At 34.3% G+C, this 16,302-nt stretch overlaps 1 long non-coding RNA gene across 1 annotated transcript; it reads left to right on the top strand.

Moving 5' to 3' along the window:
• Positions 1 to 262: 262 nt before the first annotated feature.
• On the top strand, positions 263 to 623 carry LOC124636592. Its single transcript, XR_006985138.1, has 2 exons — positions 263 to 323; positions 486 to 623. It is a non-coding gene; the product is annotated as an uncharacterized LOC124636592 (long non-coding RNA).
• Positions 624 to 16,302: the final 15,679 nt, after the last annotated feature.

Below are 16,302 nucleotides of genomic sequence, written 5' to 3'. Positions count from 1 at the left end.
TGCAATAAAACAGTAAAGAGGTTTTCTACAGGTGAATTTTTACCTATGTCATTCGCGTATTTGTCAAATTGACTGATGTGTATGTGTACATAGAGTGAGGTTAATTTTGGGTTTATTATTGTTGAATAGATAAGTTTATTTTAGCAGAGAAGAGAAAACGAGGATAAACCTTTCTTACAGAAGAAAAAGACAAGCTAGTGAAATTTCTGACGTCTCATAGCGACACAATATTAAACAAAAAACGGATGGGACCACGAACGAAGCCAAAAACAAAGCTTGGATCCAGTCACAAATAGTTTTAATGCGATAGGAACCGTTTACAGGTAAATGTGAATAATATCTGTGTATAATAATATAGTGTATTAAGATATTGCCGTTCAACTGTGTTCCTTGTTTTACTGTCGGCTTCATTGTATTTTTGTTCTCCATGAGTTGATGGATTTAAGTATGGGGTTAAAATTATAGATTTATTTATATTTATTTAGTTTCAGGTGGTGCGAGAAATTGGAAAGACGTGTAAAATCATGCTGCGCCCAGCTCACCCCAAATTGAATTGGTGCAGGAGGATGATGATAATGTTTGGTACATCATATGAGGACTAATATTAAAATATTTGTTTACTATCTTTGTTTTAATTTACATAATTGAGGCACGAGATTCAGTAAACAAAATACACTCGCATATTTTTACGACCCCCTATATAACGTGCGAATATATTTTTTCTCTCTCTCATAACCTTATTACCGGCTGTAACTCGATTTGTACTAACATTCAGTGTAAAAGTAAACAAGGCTATTATGTATATCGAGTCACATAACATTCTATCCAAAATAAATTCCTATAAATCTGTAGCTCTAGCTTTGTTTTTCCGCCGATTTTATGGATGTTCCGAAGCAAAAATATGATTTATATTGTTGAGAAAAATATTCAAAATGTATGTTTTGTTTTGTAGGTACTCGGTGTTTGGTAACTTTGTACTTGTTGGAGGTGTTTTTTATGATATTTATGAGGTGTAATATGATCATAAAAATTGTGTAGATGTGTGAAAATGGTGTTTTGGGTTAGTTTTATAAGTGTTTTTGTAGGTCGACTCCGAAAAAATAAAAAGCGAAATAATGATGCGCAGATATATGTAGAGAATAGTTGCTGTGGTAACCTAGATTGCATTTTTGACGTCAAAAAAAGAAAATCACAGCATTTAAAATCCCAAAAAAACACCTATTACATAACGAAAATGTTATTATCTTTTCATAACAGTCTGTTTATAACTTCAGTAATTTCTCCCAAACTTTAGGGTCCTACTCAAATCTTCCGCTCTTACAATCAAATTAGAAACATGACTTGCAAAGTAAACTCAACAAAAATACTCATGAACTTCAAACGAATTTAATAAACGCAAAATTACCTATAATACTGGTTTTGTTTTAATAATCTTTAATCGTTCCACGTTTTTCTTCTCAATTTTCCTTTGATTTTCACTAATCTCGGACCAATTATGATAATCAAAAATGTAGGAGTTTCGACTTCTTTTGATGGTTGGAAATGGAGTAAATTGTTTCATCATTTTGACAACGAGGTTTTTAAATTTAATTTTCCTGTTATAATGCGGATAATTTTTAGTATAATGTACTTTGAACGCATTCTGAAGCTTTGGGGAACTTGCTTAAAGGATCATGAGTGTATTATGTGTTATAGTTGACTAAACTAGCTCTGATTAAAACAGATTAATTTTGATCTATTGCTGTTTATTGGAACTACTTAATAAGGAACATTTTGACAACAGCATATAAATTTCAGTCTAGACCGATGATCAATCAACTCGATTACTTTTTAGGTCCTAAAGAAATACAATAAAATATTTGAAAAATATTTGCAAGTCACCAAATTATGAGTGCATTTGTAAACCAAAAACGATTTGCTGACAAAGCTTCTGAAGCCAGAAACCTGCTTGCTAACACAAGAATAAATGTATGTAAAATCGAACGCCCCTTTGAAAATCGAGTCTTGAAGTCTGCGACTGTGAATTCACTCATTTTACCCTACTGTGAATGCGAGTCCAAAGTAAGAATAATGTATTAGATCTGCAAGTATATCTGTGTGTTATTCTCTATGTACTGTTGAGTACCACTGTGGTTGCAGCGTGAGGAAATGTCAGACTCTTACTAACTAAAACCCACCATGTTCCTTCGAGATCCCTTTATGTATCCACCACACCCGCGGTAACTCTTTCGAAAAATCTCGTAACTCAACTTTTGCGTCCTCAAACAAAATAATATATAGATAATTGTAAAAATATTGACTCAAAGGTCTATTATTATGTCTGAATTCAAGCTGATCTCTTTTTTTGCAAAGTTGTACATAGGATCCTCTACATTCAAATGTTCAAATAGCTTGAGTGTGGATATAGTTTCGTATTCTCATCCAAAGGGACAACACCCAATTAGTTCGAAATGACGGTAGTTCATTCGTAAGCAAACTAACAGAACAAAGAGTGAATAAAGAGTGCTGTTTAACTTTTTATTTGTCCAGCATTTTGTAAAAGGAAGAAACAGAGAAATACTGTTTTTGAAACTGAGCTCCGAATTTAATTGTCGCCATTTAGTGAAAACGAATGTATAGGCATGAATAAAAGTTGGAATCAATTTTGAGTGGTATGACCATTATACATCCACACGTGAGAGATTTTAAGAATATTTTTTTTGTTTAAAACGATTTTTCAATTTATTGAGAAAGGCTAATAGGTTATACTTTTCAGCCGGTATTTTTTGGTTAACAATTTTTTATCATGATACATATTTTAATCCTTATATCCGCTTAACAACAACCAAAAAAATCCATCATCAAATTAAAATATTTCATAAAATAAACTACCAGTGCAAACAACCAAAAATAATAATATATTTGTAACAAAAACTTTCATATTAGATTTGGAGAATAGATTGGGGCACAAAAACGGACTTATTGTAAGTATGTTCTTCTGATACGAACTTATGACTTCTAAAGTTCCTAACGATAAGCAGCCATTGTCTCAACGAATAAATCTTTGACTTTGACTAGTTTCGGCTCAATATGTTATTCCATCTTCAGATTTTCTTGATATACTCCAATAGTTCTTGAAGTAGATTATCAGACTTTCTTATCGTGAGCAATTTCATCTTCAGTTGTGATCATGTCATTATTGTAATCGAAATTTATATTTGCTTCGGATTCTGTCCCAATCTTCTTATAATAATTTATTATGTCACTGCATTCAGCAGTTTTCTTATCATCTTTTTCATGCGTACCTAGTTCATTTAGGACTTACGAATTCAATTTCTGAATATGAGCATTTTATCTATTCGGTCATGCTATGAATGTAATTTCTTTATCCGATTATGAATCTTTAATATATAATTATGCTGTATCATCTACGTTGATCATTATAATTAAATTATTATTTCCATTAAAATTAATACAAGCTTTCATTCCACCTCATTCTTCGAATTGATTATTCACAAAATCCTTCTCAACTTTTTTCTCTTTTCTATCAAGTCCTTCCAATTAATTTATTAAAAACCGAACTGCAATAGCATTTGCTAAAGCGAGACTCCTCCTTTTTGCCACTCAATATTCCCTCACTAATACTGAAGCAACTCAATTAACGATATTGGAGGAACGCAGAGCAACTTTGTACGCTACCAGTTCGTCTGTACGTACGTAACTCTGAAACTAGTTAGCTAATAGCAGAGATAAATGGCTACTGTGGCGCGGATGTGTTTGTATCCGAATGTTGTGTAAATCTGTTTGAAAATTTGTTTTTGAATGTGGGAATTGCTGGTTCCGCGGCTCGGAGGTGAATTGCTTTGATTTTTGTAGTTGTTTTGGAGATTCGATTTTTGTCGTGATGTTTTACCTATTGTTGTTTCTTGGTATGGCAATTTGTACTAGATTCACCAAACTTAATATAGATTAAATATTAACCCTTTATATCAGTAATACGCTCTTAAATAACTACCTCGTAACTGCCTCGTTGGTCTAGTTGTCGCAAGTGTGGCTGCTGAGCACGAGGTCTCGGGTTCGATTCCCGAGTCGGGCCGAAATCGCTTTGTGGGTTTTAGAAGACTTTCACAAAGCAGCCCGAAGCCTGGAAGTTGGTGATTGATTCACCCGTGCATCGGAGAGCACGTAAATGTCGGTCCTGCGCCTGATCTCTTTCTGGTCGTGTCGGATTGCCGTCCCATCGGGTTATGAGAGTGAAGGAATAGGGAGTGCACCTGTGTCTGCGCAAATGCTTGTGCACTATAATATGTCCTGCGCAGTTGGCTAATCTCCTTACATGAAAACAGCCGCCGTAGCCGATAATCGGCTAGGAGGACATCATCATCACGCTCTTAAATATCTATTAGTTACACAGACTTAAAATACCTTACAAAAACTATTTTTATAACAATTGCACACACTCACGACGCCTCTGTTATCCTAGCCTCCGCTGAATAATTCAACCGGAAAGTAAAACTACATTCAAACAAAAAATCGTAACTTTCAACAACTTCACACTCGGACTCCTCGTCCACTAAAAATTACAAAAACAAAAAAAAGATCTCTCAAATGGCACTCCAAATTTATTTCACAGACATATGTATGTTTCATCTATGTTAGCATCATCTCCCGAGCCTTTTCCCAACTATGTTGGGTTCGGCTTCCAGTGTAACCGTATGCAACTGAGTACCAGAGTTTTACAAGGAGCGACTGCCTATCTGACCTCCCCAATCCAGTTGCCCGGGCAAACCAATAGACTGGTTGTCAGATGGCAAAAATAAAAAAAATCTCTAAAATAGCACACCGAACTTATATCACAGTCATATTTTTCATCGTTGTTGGCGTTTCCATTAATTTTACCTCCCTGCGACACGTTTAAATTGTACCTGAATTGTACGGAAACAAGCAGGTATTCAAGTCGTGTTAGCGTTAACTACACTTGTGAATAACCTGCTAAGAATGTTTAACTCTTGGAGCAAACGGTGTGCCTCTTTACTGTTGTAAGCTTGGTTCCGTGTTTGTCTGTTTTGTTTCTAAGTTGGGTGGTATTAATTGGGAATATTGGAACTGATTTATTTGTTTTGAAAATAAGCTAAAATCATTTTATAGCTCTCAAAAAAACTGGTACTGCTTCCCAGGTATACTATTCATGTAAAGCCCCTAGATAGCCGATAAAAGACTACCTATGTAAAAAATTATAACCTACAAAAAAAAAAACATGAAACCGTATGCCGCATATTGATTTGGTTTTTGCAGTCCAAGCACGATTAGGACCTGAATAAAATGTTCTGAAGCACCATACTTAAAATAATAAATAGGTACTAAAAATAAGGTTCCAAAAAGGGTCTCATAATAAATACCATCCACTTTTCATTCGTAGCGGCCTATCCAGAAACCCTAATAAATTGTGCAGATGAAAAAGCTTACCAGTTGATTTTAGGGCAGTGAAAACACAAGGAAACGCTGGCCTTATATTTACATCCAAGGAGGGCTTGTAAGGCAGCAACAAAATGAAGCAATTCAAATTTAACGGCATACATTTTGAGCTTCATCCTTTAATTACAGCCAAGAATATCTTAGTTGGTGCGAATTTGTCCCGCTGCTTAGCATGAAGAGGCAGTTGTCTTAATCTTAACTCGTACAATTCGTCAACTGGAAAGGGTTAAGGGTAAGCTCTCAACATCTGTATAAGCCTAGCCGGAACGTTGAGTAATTCTGGAAACTTCGGGTTTTTGTTTTATGATGCTTTGTGTACCGGGTATTTCAATTATCTTTAAAGTTGGGACGGAAATTTAGCCGACGGATGAAATATAATGGGTGGTACTTTTCAAATTATTAGAGTTGATTATGTTATTATGTTGGGCGTAAACTCGTGTTAGTGAAAATTAAGGACTCGTACTAATCGTACTTGTTATCATAGCAATGAAACTTGAGACTTAAAACACGTCATAAATGAAGTAGAAACAAATCGTTTAATAACCAACAATGAAGATAATTAACACTACACTAAACTAAACAATAAGCACGAATACAGATAACTGAACTCATCGGCCATTAAAGGTGTGCACACAAGATGCTCCATGCTCCGTATAGATAAGGCGTTAGAACTACGTGGACTAACTAAAACTTTGCACACAGGGACAACTACGAACAATCGTGGAGTGAACAATACCGCTGTCGAGTTTCAACGCCGATGCTTCTCGATTGCACATGATTGTGCGAACAAATTGATCGTTCCAGAACTTTGTGTTCGTCTGCTGTAGTATTTATATTTTCTTTATGGATTTGAATAAAATCGTCATTAATTCTCGTTCGATCTGTTGTACATTTGTTTGCATTTAGATCACCTCGTAAATCAATTTCATTGGGGTGTCGTGTTTTGTTGTTCTTTTGTATCTTTGCTTATTGTTTTATCAATACTTTTATCAGCTTGCTTTGTTTTAAAACTCTTTGTAATTCTAATTTACATGCGTATTTGTTGATTTAAATTTTTAATGACCAAGGCATTGGAAATACATTTTCATTCAACGGCAGTTATTATCGAGAAGTTAAGAACCTAGTATTAGAACCAGACGATAAACTAGAACTTTAAATAGCCGCAGACTAAACAATAAAGCTAAGTTTGGACAACGAGTTGCTTCTGGATCCCACAGTTGTGATTGTGAAAACTAATATTCATAGCTGGAACTTTGCAGCTTTGACATCGAAGGCTTAAATTATTGTCGACTGTGTCAATAGATTATTGAGATTACTTAAAAAGTATGTTCTGCCTACTATATTAATATCTAATTCTTAATGTTTTGTTCCTAGACTTAATTAAGTTTTTTTTCTTTTTGTTTCATCAAATCGAACTTACAGTCAAGCATTGTTTCATTAGAACGGACACTAGAATAAATAAAGAACATGGCCTACAAAAAATTGAAACGTCAAGTAATAAAAAAGATAAAATTGAATTAAAATCAAGCAAAAGCGCTGCTCCTTAAGTTACAATCCGTCAAGAGCCGCTTAACCATTCACGCTTCCCGAAACTGGCTAATCGACTAAAATCGGCAAAACTTCGCCAGTGTCGACACAGTCCGTGCTTTGTCACCGTGATTGATTGATCTCGCAAGGTTCGCGACAACAAATTACATCCGCGGTTCTATTTAGAGAAGCGAGCGAGTTGAAGAAGATGAAGCAAGTTTGCTGGTGTGTGAAAGATAGGAATATTTTCTTCTTAATTGCATACTAGAGGAGTTTCGATATAACTTGTCCGATTTTACTTATCGTGCCTCAAAAAGCAAGATGCAAGATCGTCGATAGGAAACTAGTTGAACTAAGATGTGAACACTTACAGCAACTAATTTTGACTAGCTTTTCATTCTATTTTGAACAAGGTTCTAAGCCCTATTCAAAATACAAAATACAAGATACTCTCTCTTAACTCTTCTACTTCTACCAATCACCAAAAAAACAATTCACAGTACAATCCAAGTAAACAAGTTGTTAAGAAATTGAAAGTTACTTAAAATGCTGTAATAAAATTCGTCAGTTCCCCCTTTTTAGGGTTCCGTAGCCAAAATGGCAAAAACGGAACCCTTATAGTTTCGTCATGTCCGTCTGTCCGTCTGTCCGTCTGTCACAGCCGATTTACTCGGAAACTATAAGTACTACAGTGATGAAATTTGATGGGAATATGTGTTGTATGAACCGCTACAAAAATATGACACTAAATAGTAAAAAAAAGAATTGGGGGTGGGGCCCCCCATACATGTAACTGAGGGATGAAATTTTTTTTTTCGATGTACATACCCGTGTGGGGTATCAATGGAAAGATCTTTTAAAATGATATAAAGTTTTCTAAAAAACATTTTTCTTAAAGTGAACGGTTTTTGAGATATCAGCTCTCAAAGTCGTAAAAAGTATGTCCCCCCCCCTCTATTTTTATAACTACGGGGTATAAAATTCTAAAAAAAATAGAGGTGATGCATGCTAATTAACTCTTTCAACGATTTTTGGTTTGATCAAAGTATCTCTTATAGTTTTTGAGATAGGTTGATTTAACTGTAATTTACGGAACCCTTCGTGCACGAGTCCGACTCGCACTTGGCCGGTTTTTCCTTTGATTTATTAGAAACGGCAATTGCGACCCTGTTTCTTCAATGTTATAAACAATGGTTATAAAACCATTATGGGGTTTGCGGGATTCCGGGATATCGATGGGGCTGCTCATGGTTCTAGCTAAATGGTAATGGTATATGGAAATGTAATTTGTTTTGTACTTTAGGGTAGATGATGGGAAAGTTTTTTGGGGGTAAATGTACGACGTAGAAAGGATGTGTGTTGTTAGGGTCCTAGTTTAGTTTTGCCACACGTCCGGGTTTTCGTAAATTTTTGATGGTACTGCGTGGTTTTATAACAACCATTCATTTATAATTTTTTTGCACTTGTCAATGGAGTTTTTTGCGGAAACAGTACTACATATGATTTTTCCTCCGTAGAGTCTACACTATATATATAGTATTTCTCTCAATCATAATACTTTTTGTTTCACAGAAATCAGTGGAGTGCACGAAATCAATAAAGCTTACCATTTTCACTGAAACAGTACAAAGGACCACACTCTGAGATTCGATGCGAAGTATTGGCCGATGATAAATAGCAGACGAGAGGTCAATAAAAGAAGTATTTTCCAATAATACCTTCCTCATTTCAGCATCAATTTTGATTTCACAAACCAAATATTAAATTGATATAAAACTTAACAAATAACTAGAAAGGGTAAAGCTATCGTTGCCTAAAATTATAAACGGCGTGCCCTCTACTGTTTGACTTTTGGAATATTATATTAAGAAAGTTCCGCAGTGAAGCTGACTTCATTTCATTATATTAGCATAAAAGGAAAGTTAACGGTCACATGATTGGACTTGACTCATAGTTTGTCGGAGACAGTTTTCCAAATGAATGCCGCTATGGTTGTTAAAATGTGATTGCTGTCTGATTAAGTCTTTGAGGTGGAATTCATGGAAGTGTAAGCTGCTGTGAGTAGCTAATTTTAGATCGGAATGTGGTTAATGAGGTCTGCGAAAATCGTTACTTGTAGTCAGAAGCTAGAAAGTCAACTAGTCTAGACAGATGATAAAATCTAGTTGATGAGATTCCAGAAGCTATCATGGCTTATAGAGATGACAATGATTTTGATGGTGCAATATTTATTTTTGATACCAAGTCGTTAGCAAAAATGGGAATAACGAAACAAATGAATCATAAAAAGAATACAAAGGCATCCAAAAACAAAATTCACTTAAAGAGTAAAGTGAATTTAAAATGCTATAATATCTCTGACAGTCAACTTAATAGTGCAGTAGATTTACTTGGGCAAGACGGTGGCTTATTATCTTCAAACCGTAAACTGACCTATTTCTTTTAAGTTATTGGCTTCCCTGGAAAAAGTGCCAGCAATGTTTTAGAATTAAAAACATAGTTTAAGAATATTTTCTAGGAAATGCAGAAAATGCCTTGTAATTATTCTTTGAAATATTTAATCAATAAATAGTCATATTTGTAGTTTTCATAGGGATAGATATTCAGATAATATTCAAAAGCTTTTTATTGGCTTTACAAACAATTAATCAAGAAGCAGTAATTAGTTCTAAAAACATTCTCAATTATTAAGTTTATATTAAGTGAAAGACTAGGAAGACGATGAAGTTTATTAAAATATATTTTTAGTAGTCGTGTCATAATTTAATTTGAATTACATGGATGTATTTTTAGATTCTGATTTTGTATAATAGGTACCTTCATATCTATAATGTCAAGTTCTGTCAGGAATACTTTAACCGTGATTTACTGAACAATATACATAAAAGGAATTATTACCAATCTAAAACTTCTTAATGGACAGCCAAAATGGCTGTTAAGTGTATCTAAGTACAAAACTTGACACTTTGAGTGTTTCCCTATTAACCTCCATTGTTTTATTATGATAGGGTTAAGTACCTTGTCATTGTTCCTACGTGTGCTTTTGTTCCAAATTGCTATGCCCAGGACGTAAAAGACTTTATACTGTTAACGAAATGATAGGTTATGATTTCCATTCTTTTTAAATTATAATAAACAGTGAATTGTGATGGTATAAATTCGGCTTGTTAGTTTAACCCTTACCGACTTTACGGCTAGTACATATAAATGTATATACCTTTTTTGCAATTTGAACAATTTTATTTATTTATTTATTTAAGTCGGGCATCTGAGGCCCATAGAGAATACAATATGTAAATATATTATAACATTAAATCATAAACTAATACATATGTTACATAGATAACTTAAAACTAATGCAAAACTAATAACAATATTTAATAAAATTATTTTTAGACTTTTCTTCAAAAGATTGACCTCAAAAATCCACTCCCATCCTGAAACTTGCAAAATAAATCAAAATGTTACGAAAAACGACTACATCATCCATATAAAAACTCCACAAATTAATTCATCTACCCTCACGTTACAATTGAACTAATAACATTATGAATGGACCGATCATCCATCACTGCGTGGTTTTGACGCGAAGGGAAACTCCGGAATCACTGCATCATATTCCATTAGAGGTTTTGATATGGGATTTTTTGTGAATCAGTCGATCTGCCACAAGGTTATTGGCAAATCCCCTTTGTTAGTATAAATAGAGTATACTTTGATGGTTATCGTAATTTACACACAAACATAACATAACTATTACTTCGTGTTATATAGAATAATATTCCTGAAAAATAATTTAAGGAACTGTCATAGTATTAGGCAGAAAAGCTTTCAGCCGTAAAGTCTTGCTGACAGATTATCGAGTCATTTTTCTCAATAACCAAAGTGTAGTTGTATGGAACGGCAACACTTTTAGGACGACATGATGGAACAATTTTTAAACAATTTGGTATTATTTCCTCATCGCCCATCTTTCATATTTTCTGAGGTCATTTCTGAGCATACAGAATTCAATATCTACATCGAAATGGTACGAACAAACGTCAAAACCCATTTCCACGCAAAACGAACGATCTGAAAAGTCGTTTGCTTAAGCAAAACTTGCCCAAGGATCCTCAACCACAAACAATACAGGCCACACAAAAGACGATCACCGCTTAATATCCAATACCTTTACAAATTGAGGTATGAAAGGTCTGCTCGCAATGATTCTTCAACGAAATTCATTAATGGGCTATAAACAAAATCCTTTTGGGTCGGGCTTCAAATGGGTGTTATTAAAATGAAGGGCTTCGAGAAATTTCCAATACTTTTGATATTCATCGCGTATTAAGCATCAACGTTATTGTATTATTTTGAAGAGAAGAGGCAATGTATTGTGTTGTGAGATATAATTCGTGTTTTGTTTCGTTATGGGTGCTTTGATGGCTGAAAAGGCAACATTTTGTGCTTTTGGGTACGGAAAATGGATATTAAGTATGTAATATTAATTTGTAAGGCGATTTGAGGTTTCTGATTTTGGTACAAAATGCTTTTATGTTATTTGATTTGACGAACAAATCAAGTTATAAAAGTATATCAATGATCTGAATAGGTACGACCTCTGGGTACGACAAAAGAAGCTGGATATATTTTTCTCAACCTTTTGATCAAAATATTTTTGAAGACCGATGGAGAAAATATTTTCGTTAAATTGAAAATTTCAAGAATTACTTTCTCAACTAAAATTGTAGACATTGTGTTAGTCTTATTAATTTCAGTTTCATTTTGCTCCAAAAGTTAGTTAACTGTAAGTAAGTTATCACAATGGAATTAAATTCTGATGAATAAGCTGAAGAAAGTGAAATTTCAAATTTTGTAAAACTACAGCTGTTGGGACTTGATTTCAACGTAAATATTATTGTCTCGCTTTAAATTATGAATCGCAAAACAATGATAAATTTATTTAACAGACTTGAAGAAAAGTAAAGAGCTTTCTTGAAAATAGTTTAATTAACATTATCGAACTTTTGAAAATACACAATCTCATATTATAAAATATTGTTTGGCTGTAATACGCATAGCTCACTATTCCTCCTTGCGTCGCATTCCTCTGTGTCGAGGGTCATGAGCTCCATTCTTCATCAGTTTTAACGATCATAATTTTATCTCCTAAAATGAAAAGTCTTCAGAAAAAAAAGTCTTACCTGTCTGAAATATAAAAGTTTTTTATTCTTGTATAAATTCTTACAAATCATTTATCTTAACCGATGGAGAGCACCAAGATTTATCACTATTTATCTTAAGGTATGTTTAGACCAAACAAATCAAGATTTAGAGATGGGAGACACATTGTTTCAATGTTAATAGACGCAGAGTATTATTTTGCTGTTCCCGCTAAAAAAATTGATTGTTAGGAATAAAATTATAATTTGTTAGCCAAAACGCCCCATTAAACCTAAATAGTTGAAGTACCCTACAAACGATGACACGCATAACGTTTGACGTCGGCAATCACGGCGATACTAGTTTGAAGTTAGTTGGAAACTTGCAACTGACATTGACAAACTGTTCGCGAACTAATCCTAACAGATCGCCCGCACAGGAGGTAATTAATTATACATATTGAGTGTTCAACTGATGAAGTATTCAGTGGTATTGTGGATTTAAATGGTTCGGATTAAATGCAGTGGATTTATGGCTGAGGGACTAAGTGGAATGGGCTTTTGGTTATATTGGGTTATATGGGAAGGTAAGGGTTTGATGATAGCTAAGGAAGATGTATTAAAAGGTAGCGAAGATCACTGAATCTGAAGAACATGATCACTTGTGCACATTGTATCGCTCCAATTTTAGGCTGTCTCCGAACTTATTATTTCGTGTTGAACATTGTATAACACTGTCAGTCTTCTACATTTTATTCAAGAACACAACTAAACATAGCTGACATTGTTTTAAAAATTACCCACTCAACGAGGTGCTCCTCTCTCTTGCCCGTCCATTCTAAATCTTTCAAGTAAACCTGACAGCTATTTTGACTCAAAGTTTCCTTATAAAGTGACAGCCATCTCAGAAGACAAGAGTCCTAATTTACTGAATGTTGTAGACACACCTTAGGCAGCTCATTTCAAAGTATCAGCCAAATGGGTCGAGAAAAAAAAGGTTAAGCTGTGCTTAACGCGGTCGGCCTTGGATGGGTTACTATCTATAGTTATGGAGTTCCTATATATTATGGAAAGCCAGAAAATCTGACAAACAAGAAGTATTCTGGGCAACCGGGTTGGCCTAGTGAGATGGGCAGTGTCTCCATGTCAAACATTAGTTCTTAGTTCTAAGCTGCGTCTAGTTAAACTCGAAGCCGGCCTGTGCCAATTTTAGTAAAAGCTAAAAACGTCATGTGGACAAACACGGCTGTCACTTTCATTTGCGTTTTTTCTGAACTGATGTAGGCCGACAGTTTATTTTTTAAGACATTATAAAGTTTCTAATTCAATATTTTCAGATTACTATGAAAATGGCCATCTATTTAGGGATCGTGTTTTTTGGTTCGGTTGAAAATTTTGATGGCCTAAGTTTTTGATGAGATTTATTTAGTTTTGAACTTTTTATTTTAGATTTAAATTGACCTAGTTAAAGGCATACTTTCGAAGTATTTATGCATCGTTAAAATCAGTATAAAAACTACTTAGGTATCTTAATATGGTTACAATCATTCCAACATAGTACGCAGGTACATAAATCACTAGATGTTGAAATCTGGATCTGGTAATCCACGTTGTGTGTGCAGATTTCTTGTGGCAGACAGCACCTAATCGAGTGTCAGTTATCCTAGACTGCAATTGGCACTTGCATCTACATATCCCTGCTGCCCGCAGAACCGTAGATATTACATGCAAAACGATGTAATATCGAGCAGGTTTTACTCTATATTTTTTATCCTTTGATATCGATATTCTGAATTTATATTTGTTTTTGATTACGTGTTTCGATCCAATTTTCCTTTCATGTTAGCTCACTCTTGTATCTTACAAATAAATGACAAAATACTAGGTAAAATGCATTATTTCGGTGGGTATAAAAAATAATGCTTTTGTAAGCTTAATCCAAACATTTTTGAGCATAATCATAATGAAATGGAATCACAGAACCCAGGATTGGTTCTCAGATTCAGTTCAGGATTTTCAGAAATATGTAGGTCATCCTCAGGCACGGTGGAGTGATAACTTGCGCAAGACGGCTGGCAGGAGCTGGATGCGATAAACCGAAAATCGATCTCAGTGGCGTGCACTTGGAGAGGCCTATGTCCAGCAGTGGACTGCGATAGGCTGATGATGATGATGATGATGTAGGTCATAAGTCCCATATATTTCAATCTTCCAAATGCAAAGTCCGGATCCAAACACTATTCTTGTACAAAAATACTCACGAAGCCGATATTTCGACACAAAAAAACAAATCGTCTAAAACAATAACGATTCCTGTTCTGCAACTAGTCCAATTTGTTCATCATCTGCATCCAAACTTTGCCAATAGAGTCGGATTAAAGTGGGGTCGTCGAATGAAATAACAACGAAACGTAGCTGTAAACAATTTTACCGTAACGAAAGCCACAGAACTGCTCGTTTGAACGACTGGAACAAATTACAGAGTTTCAGGAGGAACTCCGTGTGGTAATATGGAGCCCAGTGGATAGGTGTGCTCTCATTTTAAGTGCTATATTAGACATAGTATTTGAACTAGAAATTTGGTGCTAGTACCTAAATGTCAAAAGTATCTTGGTAATTATTTGCCCTTTGTGTTATTGTCATGATAATGTCTCGTTGTTTATATATCGTTTTGATATATTTTGCTTGATGTCCTCCCTTATTTACTACACCTGTTTTATGTAATCCCTTCTGAGCTACTCCTTTGTGCTACATACCTCACTAATATATCTATTTATTTCAAAAAAGCTAAAATTAATATAAGCTTTATTTTTCTCAAGTCTTTGTAATTGACCGTGACCTTGAAAGATTTAGTTAAGATATTGTAGTTTCAACAACTTTTCTCATATTAGCCAATGACTCGAGGCTTAATTAAATTCGAATACTGTATACCGAACAATATATAAGTAGACATAAGTAATTAGTTCTATAAGTGCCATTAAAATCTTTTGTAAATTCTAGTGGAGATTCAAATAACTTAGTTTTGAGGCTAATTGGCAGATTCTATACAACGATCGCCTTTTGAATTGGGTCGTTTGTTTTGTAATTTAATATTTCAATAACAGATCTTTAACAGTGTTTTTCTAATTGTTAATGTATTTTAAAAACCATTGAAATGTAAAGCTACTGAGTATATATTTCTATGTAGTATAGGGAACTTAAAGATATCATCAGAGAAAAGTCTAAATCATCAATTTTTAAAGAAACGTATACCTATCGAATCTTTTGTGAATGATTACGTGCCTTCTCCCGAAAGTGCAGTGGGCTGATGACAGTAAAATGAATTAAGACCTCTAATTCCAGCCGTCCAGCAGTACCAACCAGTGCATTTGGAAATCAATGTGGCGACCTATGATTAGCAGTAAACATTGAGACCTTCTATGGATAAAATGATTATGATGACGGTCTAACTTGATTAACACAAACAACAAAAGGTGATGACACCGATGATAAATAAAATTAAACTCTATTTCTATGACAACAAAGCAGCATTCTAAGACGTATATTATGTAGATAATTGTGGTGAATGCTGGAAACTCATAGCTAACACGTGGCGCGGATAGTTTATGTTCAGTTCCAGGTGCCAAGTGCTGCTATTTATCACAGTTCTTAACACGTTAAAAATTTATATTCTGCGGTTGCTTGCGGTGTTCTAAATATAAATTATATTTTTTGATATTATTAAGGTTGTAAGTTGAGAAAATTGTGGGTGTGCTGTAAGAAAGGTATTGTTACTTCAAGGTGGTAAATTTTTAAGAAAAATAAATATTTCTAAATTGAACAAAGAACAGCATAAAGTATTCCAGAGGATCATAAATCAAACAACTCTCAATTTCTGAGTGTTTCCCAAAAACAATAAGTTTAAATCAACAGCAAAAACTTCAAGGTCACCAAAACCAAACTTCAATATAATACCACTCCATTCAATACGACACAATCTGTCTAGACAAGTTTCTAAGCACCCAAAACCTCAACCAGAATTTCAACAAATTCCTTTGTAACAAAAATCATTCTAGCGAAAATAATTACTACAGAAAAATATCTTCATTTTTCTTGCAATTGTCTCCTAGACTTTCATCTTTGGTGACCTTGACCTTGACCTTCAGTTGTTATTAACGCTTTTGTATAATTTATCTTG

This window comes from Helicoverpa zea, chromosome 14 (assembly GCF_022581195.2).
Source record: "Helicoverpa zea isolate HzStark_Cry1AcR chromosome 14, ilHelZeax1.1, whole genome shotgun sequence".
Taxonomy (NCBI): domain Eukaryota; kingdom Metazoa; phylum Arthropoda; class Insecta; order Lepidoptera; family Noctuidae; genus Helicoverpa; species Helicoverpa zea.
Note: the sequence above shows the minus strand (reverse complement) of the source record. Positions and strands in the feature narration are given on the sequence as shown.